General features: G+C 42.0%; 1 long non-coding RNA gene across 1 annotated transcript; it reads left to right on the top strand.

Moving 5' to 3' along the window:
• The first annotated feature begins 22 nt into the window (after nucleotides 1-22).
• Nucleotides 23-17339, top strand: LOC134099139 (uncharacterized). The gene is made up of 5 exons (XR_009941114.1): nucleotides 23-96; nucleotides 186-246; nucleotides 9527-9622; nucleotides 16624-16786; nucleotides 17230-17339. It is a non-coding gene; the product is annotated as an uncharacterized LOC134099139 (long non-coding RNA).

The raw sequence follows: 17339 nt of genomic DNA, 5'->3' as shown, positions 1-17339 counted from the left end.
GGTAGAGCAGCAGATTGCCTTTGTTTGCACAAGCCCCTTGCCATCTCCGTCCAGCCGAGTGTTTGTTGGAACTTTGATTATTTGTTGAAATCCAAGGTAAGACGCACTGATCTTTATATGTGATGGTTTTGATAGTAGGCCTATTGTAAATTGAGCACCGGGTGATTTTGCCATGTGTTCTATAGTGGATGCAGAGAGCTACATGATTACAGCGAACGGTGTGAGCAACATAGCATGAGGAGCTGGGTGAGTTGGCATGGGCCTTGTGGCAATGTTAATTGATATATCTGCTGATTTTGGGTATGTGATGAAGGCTGCTTGATGGTTTTGTGGGGAAGTGTGGGAATATTTGTGAATGTGTTTTATGTTTGTTTTAATTATAGGCATCGTGTACACCACTGTTTAAGTCTCCCATTTTAGCCTATATTGAATATACTCTACTGCGCTGTATGCATCTTACGGGTGTGGTGGGTTATATTATTGTGAGGCCCGTATGGCACTAGAGGGAACATGTAATGTACGGGGTGGGTAACTTATGCTAATATCGCAGTAGTTTATTTGCACAAACTGCAGTGGGTTTAAACTTTACTTGTGGTGGGAGTTTACCGCTGTGGGTTTTACGTTGCTTGAACATTTGTAATTAAAGGGACACTTCACCACAGCATTAAGCTTTGTATCTTTAGAAAACCAGTTATGTTTTTGAATGGTCATGCATCATTCCCTCAGTTTGCCTTGAGATGGGAGAAATATGGATTTCAATGAAACCCATGAATAAGACCTACTGCTTTCAATGATGTAAAATTATGATTTTTACATCATTGAAAGCAGGAAGTCCAACATTGAAATCCGTATTTCTCCCATCTCAGGCCAAACTGAGGGATAACTATATTGTGTGGCGGAATAACAATTGAGAGCACTTAGACTCAGCCCAGTAATATCCTCACTCTTGCACTTTCAGTTTCACTTTGGAGTGAGGATATTACTGCGCCTGCTCTTACCTGCTTAGAAATGCACCACGTTTTATTTTGTCTCACCATACTTGGTCGTGTGACTACTCGTGCAACTGTATTTTAATAGGGAAAACATGGAGGTGTTTGGTCGCTTCTAACTTCATCTCTGTTTGGATTCTAATGAATGAACTGGGCTAGCTAAGTGCTATCAAAGTAGTATCACGCACCGGAGCCAGTGAGTGCACACATTGAAACATGAGGGGTATGTATCAACTCGTGGGAATAACATAGTTTTAATATGAAAAAACGGTGAAGTGTTCCTTTAACATACTTAGAACTCACCAGTAGTCTAGCTGCAGAGGCACCGTCTCCAAAGAACTGATTTGGCAATATGGCTCAAGCGAGGACATCTCAAAAAACTGAATTTCTCTTTCCCTGTATGAAATAAACAATTAGTTTGTGGTACGTTTGTGCCGGTTTGTGCCGTAAAATGTATCGTTTATGCTGTTAACGGTTTTAAGTCATTCAACTTTACATTTTCTGACCAGTGACGTCACCCAGCCCCCCATCAATGTCCAAATCTTCCAAAAATGGTCTCAATCGTTTGTGCTACATTTGTGCTGATTTGTGCCGTTAAAAGAAACATTTGTGCTACTACTGCCGTAAAAACATTTGTTCAGCTATGCTTTTTAAGTTATCACGCTTTGTCATTTGAAATGTTTCTTTTAACGGCACAAATCAGCACAAATGTAGCACAAACGATTGAGACCATTTTTGGAAGATTTGGACATTGATGGGGGGCTGGGTGACGTCACGCGTGTAACAAATAAAGTGGAATAGCTTAAAAAACATAGTAACACAAATGTTACTTTTAACAGCACAAATCAGCACAAACGTAGCACAAACGATTAAGACTATTTTGGGGAAATTTGGACAGGTATGGGGGTGACGTCACTGTCCAGAAAAAGTAAAGTTGAATGACTTAAAACCCTTAACAGCACAAACGATAATTTTTACGGCACAAACGTAGCACAAACGAATGGCAGTGTTTTTAAACATTTTTGAATAACATGGGGGGCCAGCTTCACGCAGGTGATGAGTCACATAAGGGGGTGTTAGCGAGCCTTATCTCGTTGTTGCCAGGAGGGTGGCTGCCAAATGACAAGACTTGCCTTAGAGGATTTTGGTAGTAACATTTATCTTGGTCGTCTTTTTCTTCCCAAATGCATGGATGAATTGAATGAAATTAAATAAAATTACATGAATGACCATGCAGCAAACTCAGAATTTTAAATTCAAAGCCATTATATAAATATAGCCGCAAGCGGCGATGGTGGGCCCGAGCACCTGTGGTGCGGACCCGTGACATTTCGGAATCTAATAAAGCAACACGTACTTGTTGGTGGGCATGTGCATGAGCAACACACATGCTCACCACATTTGGTTCATTTTCATCAATGCATGTGTCAACCACAACAGACAACAGGCTAGGTGGCGCTATAGAATCCCTAAGCCACACCCTAGGCCAGAGCTCTGTCTCTGACTAGCGGCAGCAATAACACACGAGCCTACCTAATTTTTGTGAATGTATGTGTCAACCATTATAGACAATGTGCTAGGTGGCGCTATAGAGTCCCTAAGCCACACCCTAGGCAGCTCTATCCCTGACTTGTGGTAGCAATAACACACATGCCCACCAAATGTGGTTAATTTTCGTGAATGCATCAACCACAACAGACAATGCGCTAGGTGGCACTATAGGGTCCCTAAGCCACACCCTAGGCCAGAGCTCTGTTTCTGACTAGCGGCAGTAATAACACACAAGCTCACCAAATTTGATTAATTTTCGTGAATGTGTATGTCAACAGGTAACACACTAGGTGGCGCTATAGAGTCCCTAAGCCACACCCTCCTGGCCCATGCCTGTGTTCCAACACATTACCTGCCTGCTACACTTTTGTAACTGTCAATCCACACTGCATTATCATAAGCAAAAGGGTAAAAAGAGATGAATTTCCTCTACCCTGTTCCAACGAGCAGTTTGTTATACTGTGGCATCAGGATGAAATCAGTGGCCCACTTTGGTTTCCTGTTCATTGGTCTCTCATGCTAAAAGAGAGAAAAAAACATTGGACAGATACATTGCATAAATATAAAAACTCAGGAACGTCCTGGCAGTATGGAAATCATTAAAAGCTGAAGAAGTGATAAATAATACAAATATAGCCGCAAGCGGCGATGGCGGGCCCGAGCACCAGCGGTGCGGAGACCTGTGACATTTCGGAATCTAACAAAGCAACATGTGCGTGTTGGTGGGCATGTGCATGAGCAACACACACGCCCACCAAATGTGGTCAATTTTCCTGAATGTATGTGTCAACCACAACAGACAACACGCTAGGTGGCGCTATAGAGTCCCTAAGCCAAACCCTACGCCAGAGCTCCATCTCTGACTACCGATAGCAATAACACACAAGTCCACCAAATTTGGTTCATTTTCGTGAATGTATGTGTCAACCACAACAGACAACGCACTAGGTGGCGCTATATAGTCCCTATGCCACACCCTAGGCCAAAGCTCTGTCTCTGACTAGCCATAGCAATAAGACACAAGTCCACCAAATTTGGTTCATTTTCGTGAATGTTTGTGTCAACCACAACAGATAACATGCTGCTAGGTGGCGCTATAGAGTACCGAAGCCACACCTTAGGCCAGAGCTCTGTCTCTGACTAGCAATAGCAATAACACACAAGCACACCAAATTTGGTTCATTTTCATCAATGTATGTGTCAACCACAACAGACTATGTGCTAGGTGGCGCTATAGAGTTCCTAAGCCACACCCTAGGCCAAAGCTCTGTCTCTGACTAGTAGTAGCAATAACACACAAGTCCACCAAATTTGGTTCATTTTCGTGAATGTTTGTGTCAACCACAACAGATACCATGCTGCTAGGTGGCGCTATAGAGTCCCAAAGCCACACCTTAGGCCAGAGTTCTGTCTCTGACTAGCAGAAGCAATTCCACATGTAGCTGCCAAAAAACATCCAATTCCTAACCTTTTTTCTGCCTATAACACCAACTTCCTGTTTCTTAATAAAACGCCATAATTCAAACCTTCGCCATTTCAATATACTTCAAAAATTCAAAAATCTGGTCGCAATTCCTCTCGGGCAACCCCTCAAGATCATTTTAGTGCTGATATGACATGATTTCGATAAACCGTCTAGGAGAAGTATTTCAAAATACGTGATGTGCAAAAATCATAATCATAATCATAACTCAAATTCCTCTAAGATTCACTATATAGTTTAAATGTAAAACTTGTTCAGAATAATACAACACACATGTCCACCAAATTTGGTTCATTTCCGTGAATGTATGTGTCAACCACAGTAGACGGCGCGCTAGGTGGCGCTATAGAGTCCCTGAGCCACACCCTAGGCCACAGCTCTGTGTCTGAGTATCAAATGCAATTCTACATATGCCAGCTAAATTGCAAGAGTTTTAGAGCATGCCAAGTTGGTGAAAAATGTTACTGGTAAGATAATTATACTATAATAATAATAATAAGAATAATCTGAGCAAAAACAATAGGGCCTTGCACCTCCGGTGCAGCCACTTTCAGTGGCCGCACCTCGGTGCTCGGGCCCTAATTACAGGACATAAATGATAATCTAGATTACACAATTCAGGGAGAGATGGTTGTGTTAAGTGTGTTAAACTGTTATCAAACTGCTGCTCACAAACACACGCTTGCTCTTCTTGAGTTGAAGCTTTGAGCTCCAGTAGCACACTGTGCCATCCTCACGCAGGCTGACCACTGTCTTGTCCGGGGTGTTGTGGAGTTTTAGGATTGGCTCGCCGTGGCCTAAGGTCTTAATGGTGGCAGGGACAGTAAATGCCACTTGCTTGCAGCGCTGTGTGCATTTCTCTTTTTCTATGGACTCCATTTGTATATAGGTACACACTTCATCCTGAGGAAGGCAGATGGTTTCCTTTTAGAGCATAATTAATGTTATCGAAGTATCTGATCATATTAGGCATTACATTAATACACAGATTAGATGTTAAGAGTCATTGCATGAGAAAACCAGGCAGAGGTGGGAAGAAGAGGGTCGGCCAAATCGGCTCATACTTTGTATATGTGATAAGTATGTGGAACTATGAACAGCCATATACTTAAAACCCTCCAGCTGTTTTTTGTTATGGAGTTCTGGGACCCCTCTCAGAGACCCTCAAAAATCCAACAATTCATGGCTGAAAATGACTGAAATTGCCATTTCTACCCTGATTATCCTGATAAAGATATGAACATAAGCTTTATATTTCCATAGAGCCTAGGTAGCATAGTTTTAAAGACCAAAAGGTGCACCGAGGGGTTATCTACACCACTGAAAGCAGAATGTCCCCCCCTCTAAATTTCGGTCATTTTTAAGAAGCATTATCTCGTATTCGCAGTGGCTTTGGTGGATGGTTTTACTGTTGCTGGAGAAAGGAACATCTACTGATTCAAAAACAATTGTCGCCTAATTGGGCCACACATAATGTGTGCCGTGCCAGGAGGGTCTTTAGCAGAATTTGTCGTGTTTTGGCCTATGATAAAACATATTCAGATCGCCATCACATGGCCATACCATGGCATTGCATCACAAACAGATTTAATGCCAGATGTTTGCGATGTAATGGCATGGTATGGCCACTCGGTGACGATCTGAATAGTCTAGTTTCAAATGTATGACAACCAAGAGCATCAATGCATGCAGAGGTCTGCACTCTTTGAGTGCTTTTCTAGTTAATTAAAGCTTTCTTTAACAATTTGTCATACAGTGACACAAAAATTGACCATAAATTACCCTATAGTGAGATATTATTACCTGGTTTATTATACTCCAAAATCCGAAAAAATACCGGAAAGACCCTCCTGGCACGGCGCACATTATGTGTGGCCCAATTAGACGACCATTGTTTTTGAATCAGAAGATGTTCCTCTGTCCAGCAACAGTAAAACCATCCACCAAAGCCACTGCGAATGTGAGATAATGCCTCCTAAAAATGACCAATTTTAGAGGGATGAAAATTCTGCTTTCAGTGGTGCAGATAACCCCCTAGTGCACCTTTTGGTCTTTAAAACTATTCTACCTAAGCTCTATGGAAACATAAAGCTCGTGTTCATATCTTTATCAGGATAATCAGGGTAGAAATGGCAATTTCAGTCATTTTCATCCATGAATTGTTGGATTTTTGAGGGTCTCTGAGAGGGGTCCCAGAACTCCATAACAAAAAAGAGCTGGAGGGTTTTAAGTATATGGCTGTTCATAGTTCCACATACTTATCACATATACAAAGTATGAGCCGATTTGGCCGACCCCCTTCTTCCCACCTCCTGCTTGTTCTGCCTGGTTTTCTCGTGCAATGACTCTTAAAATCCCTTGTGCCAAAATCCAAGGCAAACACACATTAAGAAGCCCCTGTCCAAAATTAACTTAAAGAAGCAGGCTAACCACCAACCTGTTAACCAATGGTCACAAACACAAGACAGATGGCCAATCCCACAGCAGTATATGGTATACAGCATGTCATTGGAGTTATCAAGTGGGCACCCTCATTCACCGATGTTTCGTTAAGTTAGGCCCACGACACCTCATGAAGGCTTAACAGTGAAACCAGCGTCCTGGAGACACTCCCCTCCATGCTGCCACCATACTACCACATTGCAACAAACAAACCAGCTAGTTTAGCTTGTGCTACGCTACATGCTACCACCACATGCTGCCTCCATATTACCACATTGCAACAAGCCAACACACCATACTACCACATTGCAACAAACAAACCAGCTAGTATAGCTTGTGCTACGCTACATGCTACCACCACATGCTGCCTCCATACTACCACTAGTTTAGCTTGTGTTACGCTACATGCTACCACCACATGCTGCCTCCATACTACCACATTGCAACAAGCCAACTTGCTTGTCTTAGCTTGCGCTACATGCTACCACCCCCATCACAAAATAACCAAATACTCTTAACTATCCTAGGCATGGTCCGTCCCGTCGGTGTGGACTGAACCATACACTTAAAAACCATAAACCTAGGCACCGTGTCTCAAACACAAAACAAATAAGCCAGCTAACTTACCTTACCCCAGGAAGTAGAGTTTCTCCTTACCCACAACCATTCACTTGCTCGTTCTGCTGCCAAAGACATGTTACTAACCACTTGCCTTAGACTTCGTCCACGAATGCCCAACTCAGACAGCAAGCCAATAGCAGATCTGGCCACAAACCCTCGTGCACCAACTTCAATAGGCCTTAATCTCACACTCCAACCTCGCTGCGCTGCCTCCTCTGCTATTTCAGTGTATTTTGCTCTCTTTAACTCATTGGCCTCTTCTACTCTGTCTTCCCAAGGAACAGTTAACTCGACCATGTAAACCACTTTATCTCTATCTGAGAACAGAAGAAGGTCCGGTCTCAACCTAGTGCTCACTATATGCGAAGGTACTGCCATCTGCTGGCCTAGATCAACCTTCATTTCCCACCCCGCTCCATTAACCAAAGAGCCGTTTTTACACCTGGCCTTCGTGGAACGCTGTTGACCCCCCTGACGTACAAAGTTAATTTGCTTAACATCCTTACTTGCTGCTAATGAATTAACTTCTCTCCGCTTATCCTCAATTGCTGCTGCTAAGCATTTCAGTACTTGGTTGTGACGCCATGTATAGCGCCCTTGGGTGAGGCTTACCTTGCACCCTGATAGGATATGGTGGAGGCTGCCCACACACGAACAAAGTGTACATTTATCATCCTCACCAAACCATTGACTTAAGTTCTTGGGAGATGGGAGCACATCATATGTAGCACCTAACATAAATCTAATCCTGCCAGCATCCATGCCCCATAGATCTTTCCATTTAATCTGCTTTTTTTCCACCCCTTCCCAGTTTACCCACTGCCCTTGTCTTGCCTGTGATACTGTCTTGGTACATCTAACAGTCTCCTCCTGCCTATGCATTTCCTCCACAACCATTTTCCTCCTTTCTCCTGCAGAAGCCTTGCTCCACAAAGGTTTACTTATGTCTAAACCTAGACCCCCCCGCCCATGCTGCACATGACCCATTATGTCTCTATGCCTCAATGCTGATTACAGGAAAGGATCAATATTAAGCATCAAGGCATGTCTTGTAGAATCCATGTATCTGTATATGACCACAACTGTCTACATATAATTAATATCAATGTATTCATGTAATATAGTATGACCCACACACTGAAACTAAGTAGTCAGCAATACTTCTGTTTCTTCTGAAATGTTTTCTACAGGAAACGTCTTTCAATTCATACCCACTGAATCCTGCCTTGGCCAGAGTAGTCAATTTTCATGAAGAGCTTCTGGATTTGTGCATCTTTCTGTAACATCCAGAGAATTAACAGAGTGAAGGAAATATCAATATAAGTCAAACATCCCCAGACTGCATTTGTTAGACATTGTTATCTACCATTTAAAATCTAAATGTAAAATATAGCCGCAAGCGGCGATGGCGGGCCCGAGCACCTGCGGTGCGGCCACGTGACATTTCGGAATCTAACAAAGCAACATGTGTGGGTTGGTGGGCATGTGCATGAGCAACACACATGCCCACTAAATTTGGTTATTTTTTGTGAATATATATTTCAATCACAACAGACAACACGCTACGTGGTGCTATAGAGTCCCTAAGCCACACCCTAGGCCTGAGCTCTGTCTCTGACTAGTGATGGCAATGACACACAAGCCCGCCAAATTTGGTTCATTTTCGTGAATGTACACGTCAACCACAACAAACAACACACTAGGTGGCGCTGTAGAGTCCTTAAGCCACACCCTAGGCCAGAGCTCTATCTTTCAGTAGCGGCAGCAATAACACACAAAACCACCAAATTTGGTTCATTTTCGTGAATGTCTGTTGTGGTTGATGCATACAATGTGCTAGGTGGTGCTATAGAGTCCTTAAGCCACACCCTAGGCCAGAGCTCTGTCTCTGACTAGAGATAGCAATAACACACAATCCCACCAAATTTGGTTCATTTTCGTGAATGTTTGTGTCAACCACAACAGACAACACGCTGCTAGGTGGCACTATAGCAGGGCTCTTCAATTAGCGTCCCGCGGGCCGGATCCGGCCCCCTAGATACTTTGTAGTGGCCCTTGAAGTGTTGGCTGATGTTATATAAGCAAATCCTTATATTCGGTAGAGAAATAGCTGGAGGAAAACACGATAATGGAGGTACAGCGATAGGCTACACTTTTATGAATAGACGTGGTACTCTACGCTGGACCTGGCCAGTGGCTACTGGCAGGTGGAGGTCCATCCCCAAGACAAAGAAAATACAGTATTTACAACACTCATGGGCCTATATCAGTGGGAATAAAATGCCATTTGGCCGTTGTAAGTCACCAGCTACCTTCCAGCACTTCATGCAGCACATCTAGGGGAGTGAGTGAATGACTTCCGTTTGATCTATTTCGATGATGAACGGGGTCAATCAAATAAGTAATCTCATTACTTGTAATCTCTTACTATATTTTCCAGGCTTAAACACATCATCATGGTCCGCTTAAAATTTGCAAGATCCATTGATGTTCCAGTCATTTCCAAGTCCTAGAGGAGTATAGAGTTTACTGTTATGTAAGTTCTTCGATTTCTCATTTTATCATTGTCATTGTAATTATTGAGTGCAATACAGTTACAAAAACATACCTCAAAAGCCATTTGAAGTTTTTTGAGATTTTCTAAAGACACTCTCTGCTCAGTCTAAAGAAAAACAGTAAGAAACAGAATTTGGTTTGATAAATTCCAACTCATTCAAGATAACACTGCAACACAACATTACATAGTTGGGCATCTTTTGACTGACAGAACAGGCAGTAGGGCTTAGATGATTAACTGACATGTGACACGTGCCAGTGGCATGTAAAGACATGTCACTGGATTAATCGACTTGTGGCATGTTCCAATGTCATGTTGTTTTGATGTCATGAAACATCAAAACAAACCAAAAACATGCCACACACGGGAAACATCAAACCAAACCAAACACAGGTTAAATTTTAAGTGCTATGACGTGGGTTAGTGCTACATTAGTTACATTAGTGCCCCTGACATATTGCAAGTTTAATTGCTCTGCAAACATCGTTCTGAAATATAGTAGCCTAGCCTATTCTTCTTTGGTAGGCTAGTTCTAACATTGCCACTTAACAGGCTACTTACAATTATGTTACCGTAGGTATTTGAGATGTTCAGTGTCCTCTGCCGCTATCTTGATGAGATGAAGGTGGCCACCCCTAAATATAGGCCTACCACATAGCCTTCACAATTTTAAGAGTAAGCCATAAACATCTAGCAAATAAGTATAATGGCAACCAGTAACGGCTAATACCTTAAAAGCAAGTTAGATCAATGCATTCAATCTGTTAATTAGTTTATTTTGAAGAAAGGGCCTAATGGCCACTACACAGCTTTAGTAGGCTAATATTTTAAGACTATTTTAAGACTAGCCATGTCAACATGTCAAAAATACTGTACATAAACAAATAACAATCAATAACAGCCAAAATATTAAAAGTGTGTTTGTTCAACAGTTTGTTCAGGACACCCACTGTTTCGATAACACACTTGTAACTCAATCAACTGTTTCAAGAAAAGACTTAACAGTATAGAAAGGATGATACATTTTTGGGTTTTCACTACATTTGTTTATTACATTTTCAATATGTTGAACAAGTGTTTTTTAATAACAACAAGAACAGGAACAAACAAAAAAATTTAGCCGCAAGCGGCGATGACGGACCCGAGCACCTGCGGTGCAGAGACCTGTGACATTTCGGAATCTAACAAAGCAACATGTGCGGGTTGGTGGGCATGTGCATGAGCAACACACATGCCCACCAAATTTGGTCAATTTTCCTGAATGTATGTGTCAACCACAACAGACAACACGCTAGGTGGCGCTATAGAGTCCCTAAGCCACCCCCTAGGTCAGAGCTCTATCTCTGACCATCGATAGCAATAACGCACAAGCCCACCAAATTTGGTTCATTTTTGTGAATGTGTGTGTCAACCACAACAGACAATGCGCTAGGTGGCATTATACAGTCCCTTAGACACCCTTGGCCAGAGCGCTGTCTCTGAATAGCTATAGCAATAACAAACAAGCCCACCAAATTTGTTTCATTTTCGTGAATGTATGTGTCAACCACAACAGACAATGCGCTAGGTGGCGCTATGGAGTCCCTAAGTCACACCCTAGGCCAGAGCTCTGTCTCTGACTAACGATAGCAATAACGCACAAGCCCACCAAATTTGGTTCATTTTCGTGAATGTGTGTGTCAACCAGAACAGACAATGCGCTAGGTGGCGCTATAAAGCCCCTAAGCCACACCCTAGGCCAGAGCTCTGTCTCTGACTAGCAATAGCAATAACACACAAGCCCACCAAATTTGGTTCATTTTCGTGAATGTTTGTGTCAACCACAACAGACAGTGCGCTGCTAGGTGGCACTATAGAGTCCCGAAGCCACACCTTAGTAGCCTGACGAGCCAGACCCACATCAAGATGTAGGGTCTGGACACTCACCGTAGACAGGGCTCAATCGGAGGGGTGGGATAAACAGTGGGATAAACAGTTGTCTGTTTCCCTTGGGCAATTTTGTATATTAAGCCTTTCTTTTCCAATGTGTAGGCGGCCATGCTAGCTATCACCCATGGGTGAGTTTCCTCTCTCACTCTGAGAACAAAATCTCCACTTCACAAGCATCTACATAAACCAAACTTTTCAGTCTTATACCTAACCATGTTTAGAAGGTTTTTACAGAGGGGTTTGTTAATATATTACATGACATTTTATTCCACACAAACATGACTGGCATAGTATTTCCTGATTTCCTGAATAACTAAACAAGATATCCATAATTCCCTCTCTAAAATACTTTTCATCTCTTATGTCAGCAAAATGAAAAGAAAAAAAATGAAACTGGCTTTATCCAATGTTCAGATTTGATCTTTTTAAGTTTATGCAAATCAGCGCATATCTAATTACATCATACCTAATTTGCATATTTAAACATTCAATTTCAGAAAACTTGTAATACATTTATTTTTCATATTGATCTAAGTAATCAACTGGTGAAGTTTCATAGTGATATCTGCTTGTTAATCTTTTTACCATATTCACCTGTAGTCCGCCTTATAGTCAACACATTGGACAAGAAAGGCTTCACAAAAGATCCTTCATTACTATCAAGATACTGCAACGCAATACGTTACTATGGGAGCAAAAAGGGACAGTTCCGGTCTGCATAAGTGCGACGTCACTAAATAAACTTAAGCTCTTTATAAGCAATAACAACATACAAACATAATTGTGATTACAGTATTTCTGTCTAAAATCATGCATGATACCAATGAATCATTCTATAGGACACGGAATGAATAATTTAATTAGTCTGTGAACTGAGCTAACTAGCTAGCGGACGCTAATGGCAGTAACCATGACAATACAGCTGTCAGGTCACTAACAGTTGAAAGACTCTTAAAATGTATACCGTTGCAAGTTCACTTGAGTATAGAGATCGCTAAGACATGTGACCAATGTCATCAAAACACAAAGAATTATCGGTAGGTTTGGCTCGCCTGATGCCAGCCCATGTAAACTAGTGTTCTGGGTCTATGATCTGGCATGATAATAATGAAAACTAAGCGTGAAAAAATTGTGTGAAAAACAGAACATGGCCCCGGCAGTGGCGCAACTGGCTGGGGCACCTGCACCGTGCGCCGGCGACCCGGGTTCGATTCCCGCCCCGGGTCCTTTCCGGATCCCACCCCGACTCTCTCTCCCACTCACTTCCTGTCATTCTCTACTGTCCTGTCCAATTAAAGGCATAAAAAGCCCAAAAAATAATCTTTAAAAAAAAAAACAACAGAACATAATCTTGCGCTTCCTTACTGCTGCTATCCATGCCATTCCTCGCCTTTTTGTCACCTCTGAAACATGGCGTGTACTATTATTTTTCCACGCTGGAAAATGATAAAAGATAAGCTTCATGTTACTCTATTGAATTTTATAACACAGCAGGTAAACGGCAATTCAACAACTGCACTTCGTTATTCCCGCACGTCAGTAAAACAACTTAAGTTTTGGGCCACCTATTCCCAAAATGCGTTGCGTTTTACGTCACGTTCTCAATCTCTATAAACTACCCACTTTAATGTCAATAATGTTATTCATAGTTGTCATTTCAAAGAAATGACACTGCTCCGTTTAAAATGTTACCTTAGGTAGGCGGCTAGCTAGGAACCAGCAACTAGCTAGCAACCAGAGAGTAACCAGCAGCAGCATGGTCTGATATTAAGTTATTTTCTTAACAAATCCATACACTAAAAATTACACTTTTAGGCTTGAAATGATCGGAAAAACGTACAGATTATGACAAAATATTCCAAAATACCGTCAACAAATCCAGAAATCCATAATGACTAATTTATTGATAACATTCCATAAGTCTCCCATTGACATTAATGCAGCGAGGCCGTACTCTGATCTGCATAAAGGGTAGAGAAGAGGTAGCCCTAGTCTACTAGATTCCGCAGAAGAAAAAAAAACTTTAACCGACAAAACCAGGTTCACCTAAATTATGGCATTTGGCTGCCGGACTATAAAAACATTTTGAATAAGCAACCGCCTTGATTGAACCCCGGCAGCGTGGAGAGCAGCCCTAGGATGGTTAACCCCAATTTCCTCCTCGTCTTCCTCGTCCTCGTCCTCCGGCAAAGGTGCACCTTTTCGAACAGCCATGTTGTGGAGCATGGTTGTTACCACCATGACTGCGCAACAGCTGTGTGGTTTCATCCGCAGTCCTCCTGCCGACTTGTGCAGGCACTGTGGTGGTTTTCAGATTATATGTGATATTTTAGTCAGAATTCACAGGATGCATTCATGGTTCATAAGCTTTAAAATTGGGCCTACTGCCTTTGATCTTAGTGTGGTTCATAAGCTGTAACATGGGGCCTACTGCATACAGTACTGTATGTTCTTATGTGTTCCTGTGTCTGGCATTTTTCCGCAAACATCAGCACCAGCATTAGCATCTGGTTTTGCTGAATGCACTTTCATCTAGAATATCTTAACTGACCATCTAAGCAAACCAAAGAGTTATATGGGACGGAAAAGCCATATTAGGGCTGAACCCTCATGTTCAAGGGAGAGGGGAGGTCATCCGCTGGCCGGGTCCGAGAAAGGACCAGGTGAATCTTCATGATCAAGGGAGAGGGGATGTCATCCGCTGGCGGGGTCCGAGAGAGGACAATGTGAGGCACACTGTCCTAGGCACCAGAAAACTCGCTACACAACTAATTTGGACCACTTTGCAACAACCATCCATAATAGAGATGTCAAGAAGAAAGTTGCTGAGAGAGAATCTATATCATCCCCTGACATATCAAAGCAAAGAAACACAAGAACACAAGGTCCGAGGAAAATGACATAAACTTTACGCTGATTGGCTAAAAGAATATGGGGTGATGCGAGCGTGGACACCAAGAAATGTGCTTTAGGTATATAAGATTAGACCCCGCCATCTTAGGTAGGACGTTCATCGGGCAGCCCAGCGGACGACACCTCACTCTCCCTCTATTGTCTTGACTGTCAGCCTGAAACTTTGTTTTCGCTGTACTATCATTGCAATATGGAGAATAAAGATCAACAGTCTACAGAAGTCTCCTGTCTGTATTGTCTCCTACGGACGCTTTGTTCCAGAGTGCTATTTAGTATATAGTTAAGTGTTAAGTATTAATTAGTGATAATGGATTCGCATAGTGGAACATTTTTTCCACGACAGCACCTAAAGCTTCCAGAGGCCGGTTGTGCGCTCCACCACGAGGCGGGTGCGGACATGTGCGGCATTAAATACTTCTTCAGCCTGTGTCTGTGGATTGGTGACAGGGCTGAGGAGGTATGTTCGGAGACTGTCCCCGAGGAACACGCTCTGGCCATAATACCCTCTTTCTGCTTCTTCTCCCACCGCAGAATTGGCCCAGACAAAACTATCATGGGTGCTGCCAGGCCACTTTGCCACCAGGTCAAGAATCACGCGACAGGCAGTGTGCACTTTTACCTCAGAACAGGGTTTGGTTACTACCCAAACCCCGAAGTTCCCTAGAGCCAGTAAAAGCTATACAGATCTCGTCAGGCTATGGCAGATGCGTCATTGAACCTTTTTTAAGTTGATGCACAAGGGTCTTGGAAGTCTATTATGTAGGTTGAAAAACGACATTGTATTGCTTTAAAAAATAATAATAATAAAAAAAACCACTTGAAATGGGCACAAAAGAGTTTGTACATCTGGCCCTTAGTGTCTGGGTGAAGATGCACAGCAAAACCGAGTCTAACCAAGTGTTATTTATCTTCTATTCAGATCAAATCATCATCTATTTGGTATTGTTTTAGTATGAAGAGACTTCCACTACCTACTGTAGCACACCCTCAAAAGACCATTTTGACTTGACAAGTAAGAACGCTTTGACTTATTTTAAGGAGTCTTATCAAGACAAGTTTGCTCAACGCACTGACAGACAAATTTGAGATATGTAATATAAATCAAACTCTTCTGAAATGAAGTCAAATGATTTTACGAGAGAGTGCTAGGTACATCTCTTTATACTTAAAACTATACCAACTAGATTGAGATGATGACTTGGTTCGATTTGGTTAGATAAGCCGTTTTTGCAGTGTGTAAGGAGCAGAATTTAACGAAAAATATGCCTTTACAATACAGTTAACACTCAAACGGAAATAAATGTGTGTACAGGAAGAGCCTGTCATGCACAGTCTACTGAGATTGAAAGTGGGTCTGGAAAGAGTTCATTGACTTACGACATCCAGCAGTAAAATTAAACTTAAATTGATGCATTAAACTCTTACCAAATACGTTTCAGAAGTGCAGCATTCTTGTAAACAAAGGTTATAAATGTAGTCAATTAATAGCAAAAATATGTAGGCCTATCATATAGATTAGCAATTGTAATTGGGTTTTAGGAACATTGGAAATGGGTGTCAATGGTCTCGTGGCCAGACAGACCTGCAGAGCAAATCCAAAATTTGCCAAAGGTTTGTATGGATATTCCCAGGCCACACTTCACACTCTCTGAGTGACAAAATAAAGATGAACCTCCTGGACTGAGTAAGAGGAGGCAAACAATTAATTTGACTCATGCAAGCTTTCACTTACCAACCAGTTTATGAGCTCTGAGCACTTCAAATAGTTCAAAAAGGGGAAAGTAGTAGGTAGTCACCAGGAAGGCACATCCACATGAACTTTTCACATTTATTCAGACAATTTGGCATTCATCCGCTTTCCTGGAATCTCAGGGTATCAGGCCGATTACCTCATTACAAAGGCACACTTTGCCCAGGATAATACAACCTTTTGGATTTATTATTTTCTAATAGCAACACAAGCTATACAACAGATCCACCTCCATGCAAACATAGTAAAGACAAAAATTTGATCTCATCAGTCCAAATGAGGATTTTTCTTTGCATCCCAACCGATTGTCAGTCATATTATTTATCACAATGCATTATTTAAAATACATCACACAGAATCAATGCCATTTCATACCTTCTGCTTGCAGAGGCCAATAGTGGAGTCAGGTATGAAGTGGTGTCCTACGCTCAATTTTGTACAGCCAGGCAGAGCCAGGGAATGTCTGCGCTTCTCCTGCCTCGTCGGATCTCTCTCAAGCCACTCAGCAGGGCTTAGGTGGCCAGAAAAACCTAAAGGGGCAACTCGAGGAGGTATTCCATCTACCTCTGTTCTGATTCCTATGCCCTTCACCATACACACCTCAGCAAGCCCATCAATCTCAGAGAAAATGCTGAAAAGACATGTATGGCATTACATTTACATGCATTCACTGTATGTGAAAGACTGCATTCATTTCTCACAAATAGTAGTAATAATATACCTACGGGATTATTGAAAATTCTGAAAATAAATGTTGACAAAAGGCTGTCTTGCATTTCAGTTTCAATTTAATTTCACTTATAGAGCGCCAAAACATTACACATTTCTCATGGCGCTTTACAGAGTGTTAAACATTCAAAGAGAGCCCATGAGTAACAGGGGCAATGAAAAACAATTGGAGATACATATAGGAAGAAACATCAATGATTCAAAATTGACAGCTATGTTTGAGCTTTGACCCTGACCCTGCTCTATCTGTTGTTATATCACCCAGAGAGAAGACATACTCTTTTCTGATTGGCTGGTGGGGTGGCTATTAATTCTTCTCTATAAACAGGACACCTACTGTATGAAGTAGATCTGGTAAAAAAAAAAATTCTATAG

This window comes from Sardina pilchardus, chromosome 13 (assembly GCF_963854185.1).
Source record: "Sardina pilchardus chromosome 13, fSarPil1.1, whole genome shotgun sequence".
Classification (NCBI taxonomy): Eukaryota; Metazoa; Chordata; class Actinopteri; order Clupeiformes; family Clupeidae; genus Sardina; species Sardina pilchardus.
The sequence above is the reverse complement of the archived record's forward strand: the minus strand, read 5'-3'. Positions and strand labels throughout refer to the sequence as shown.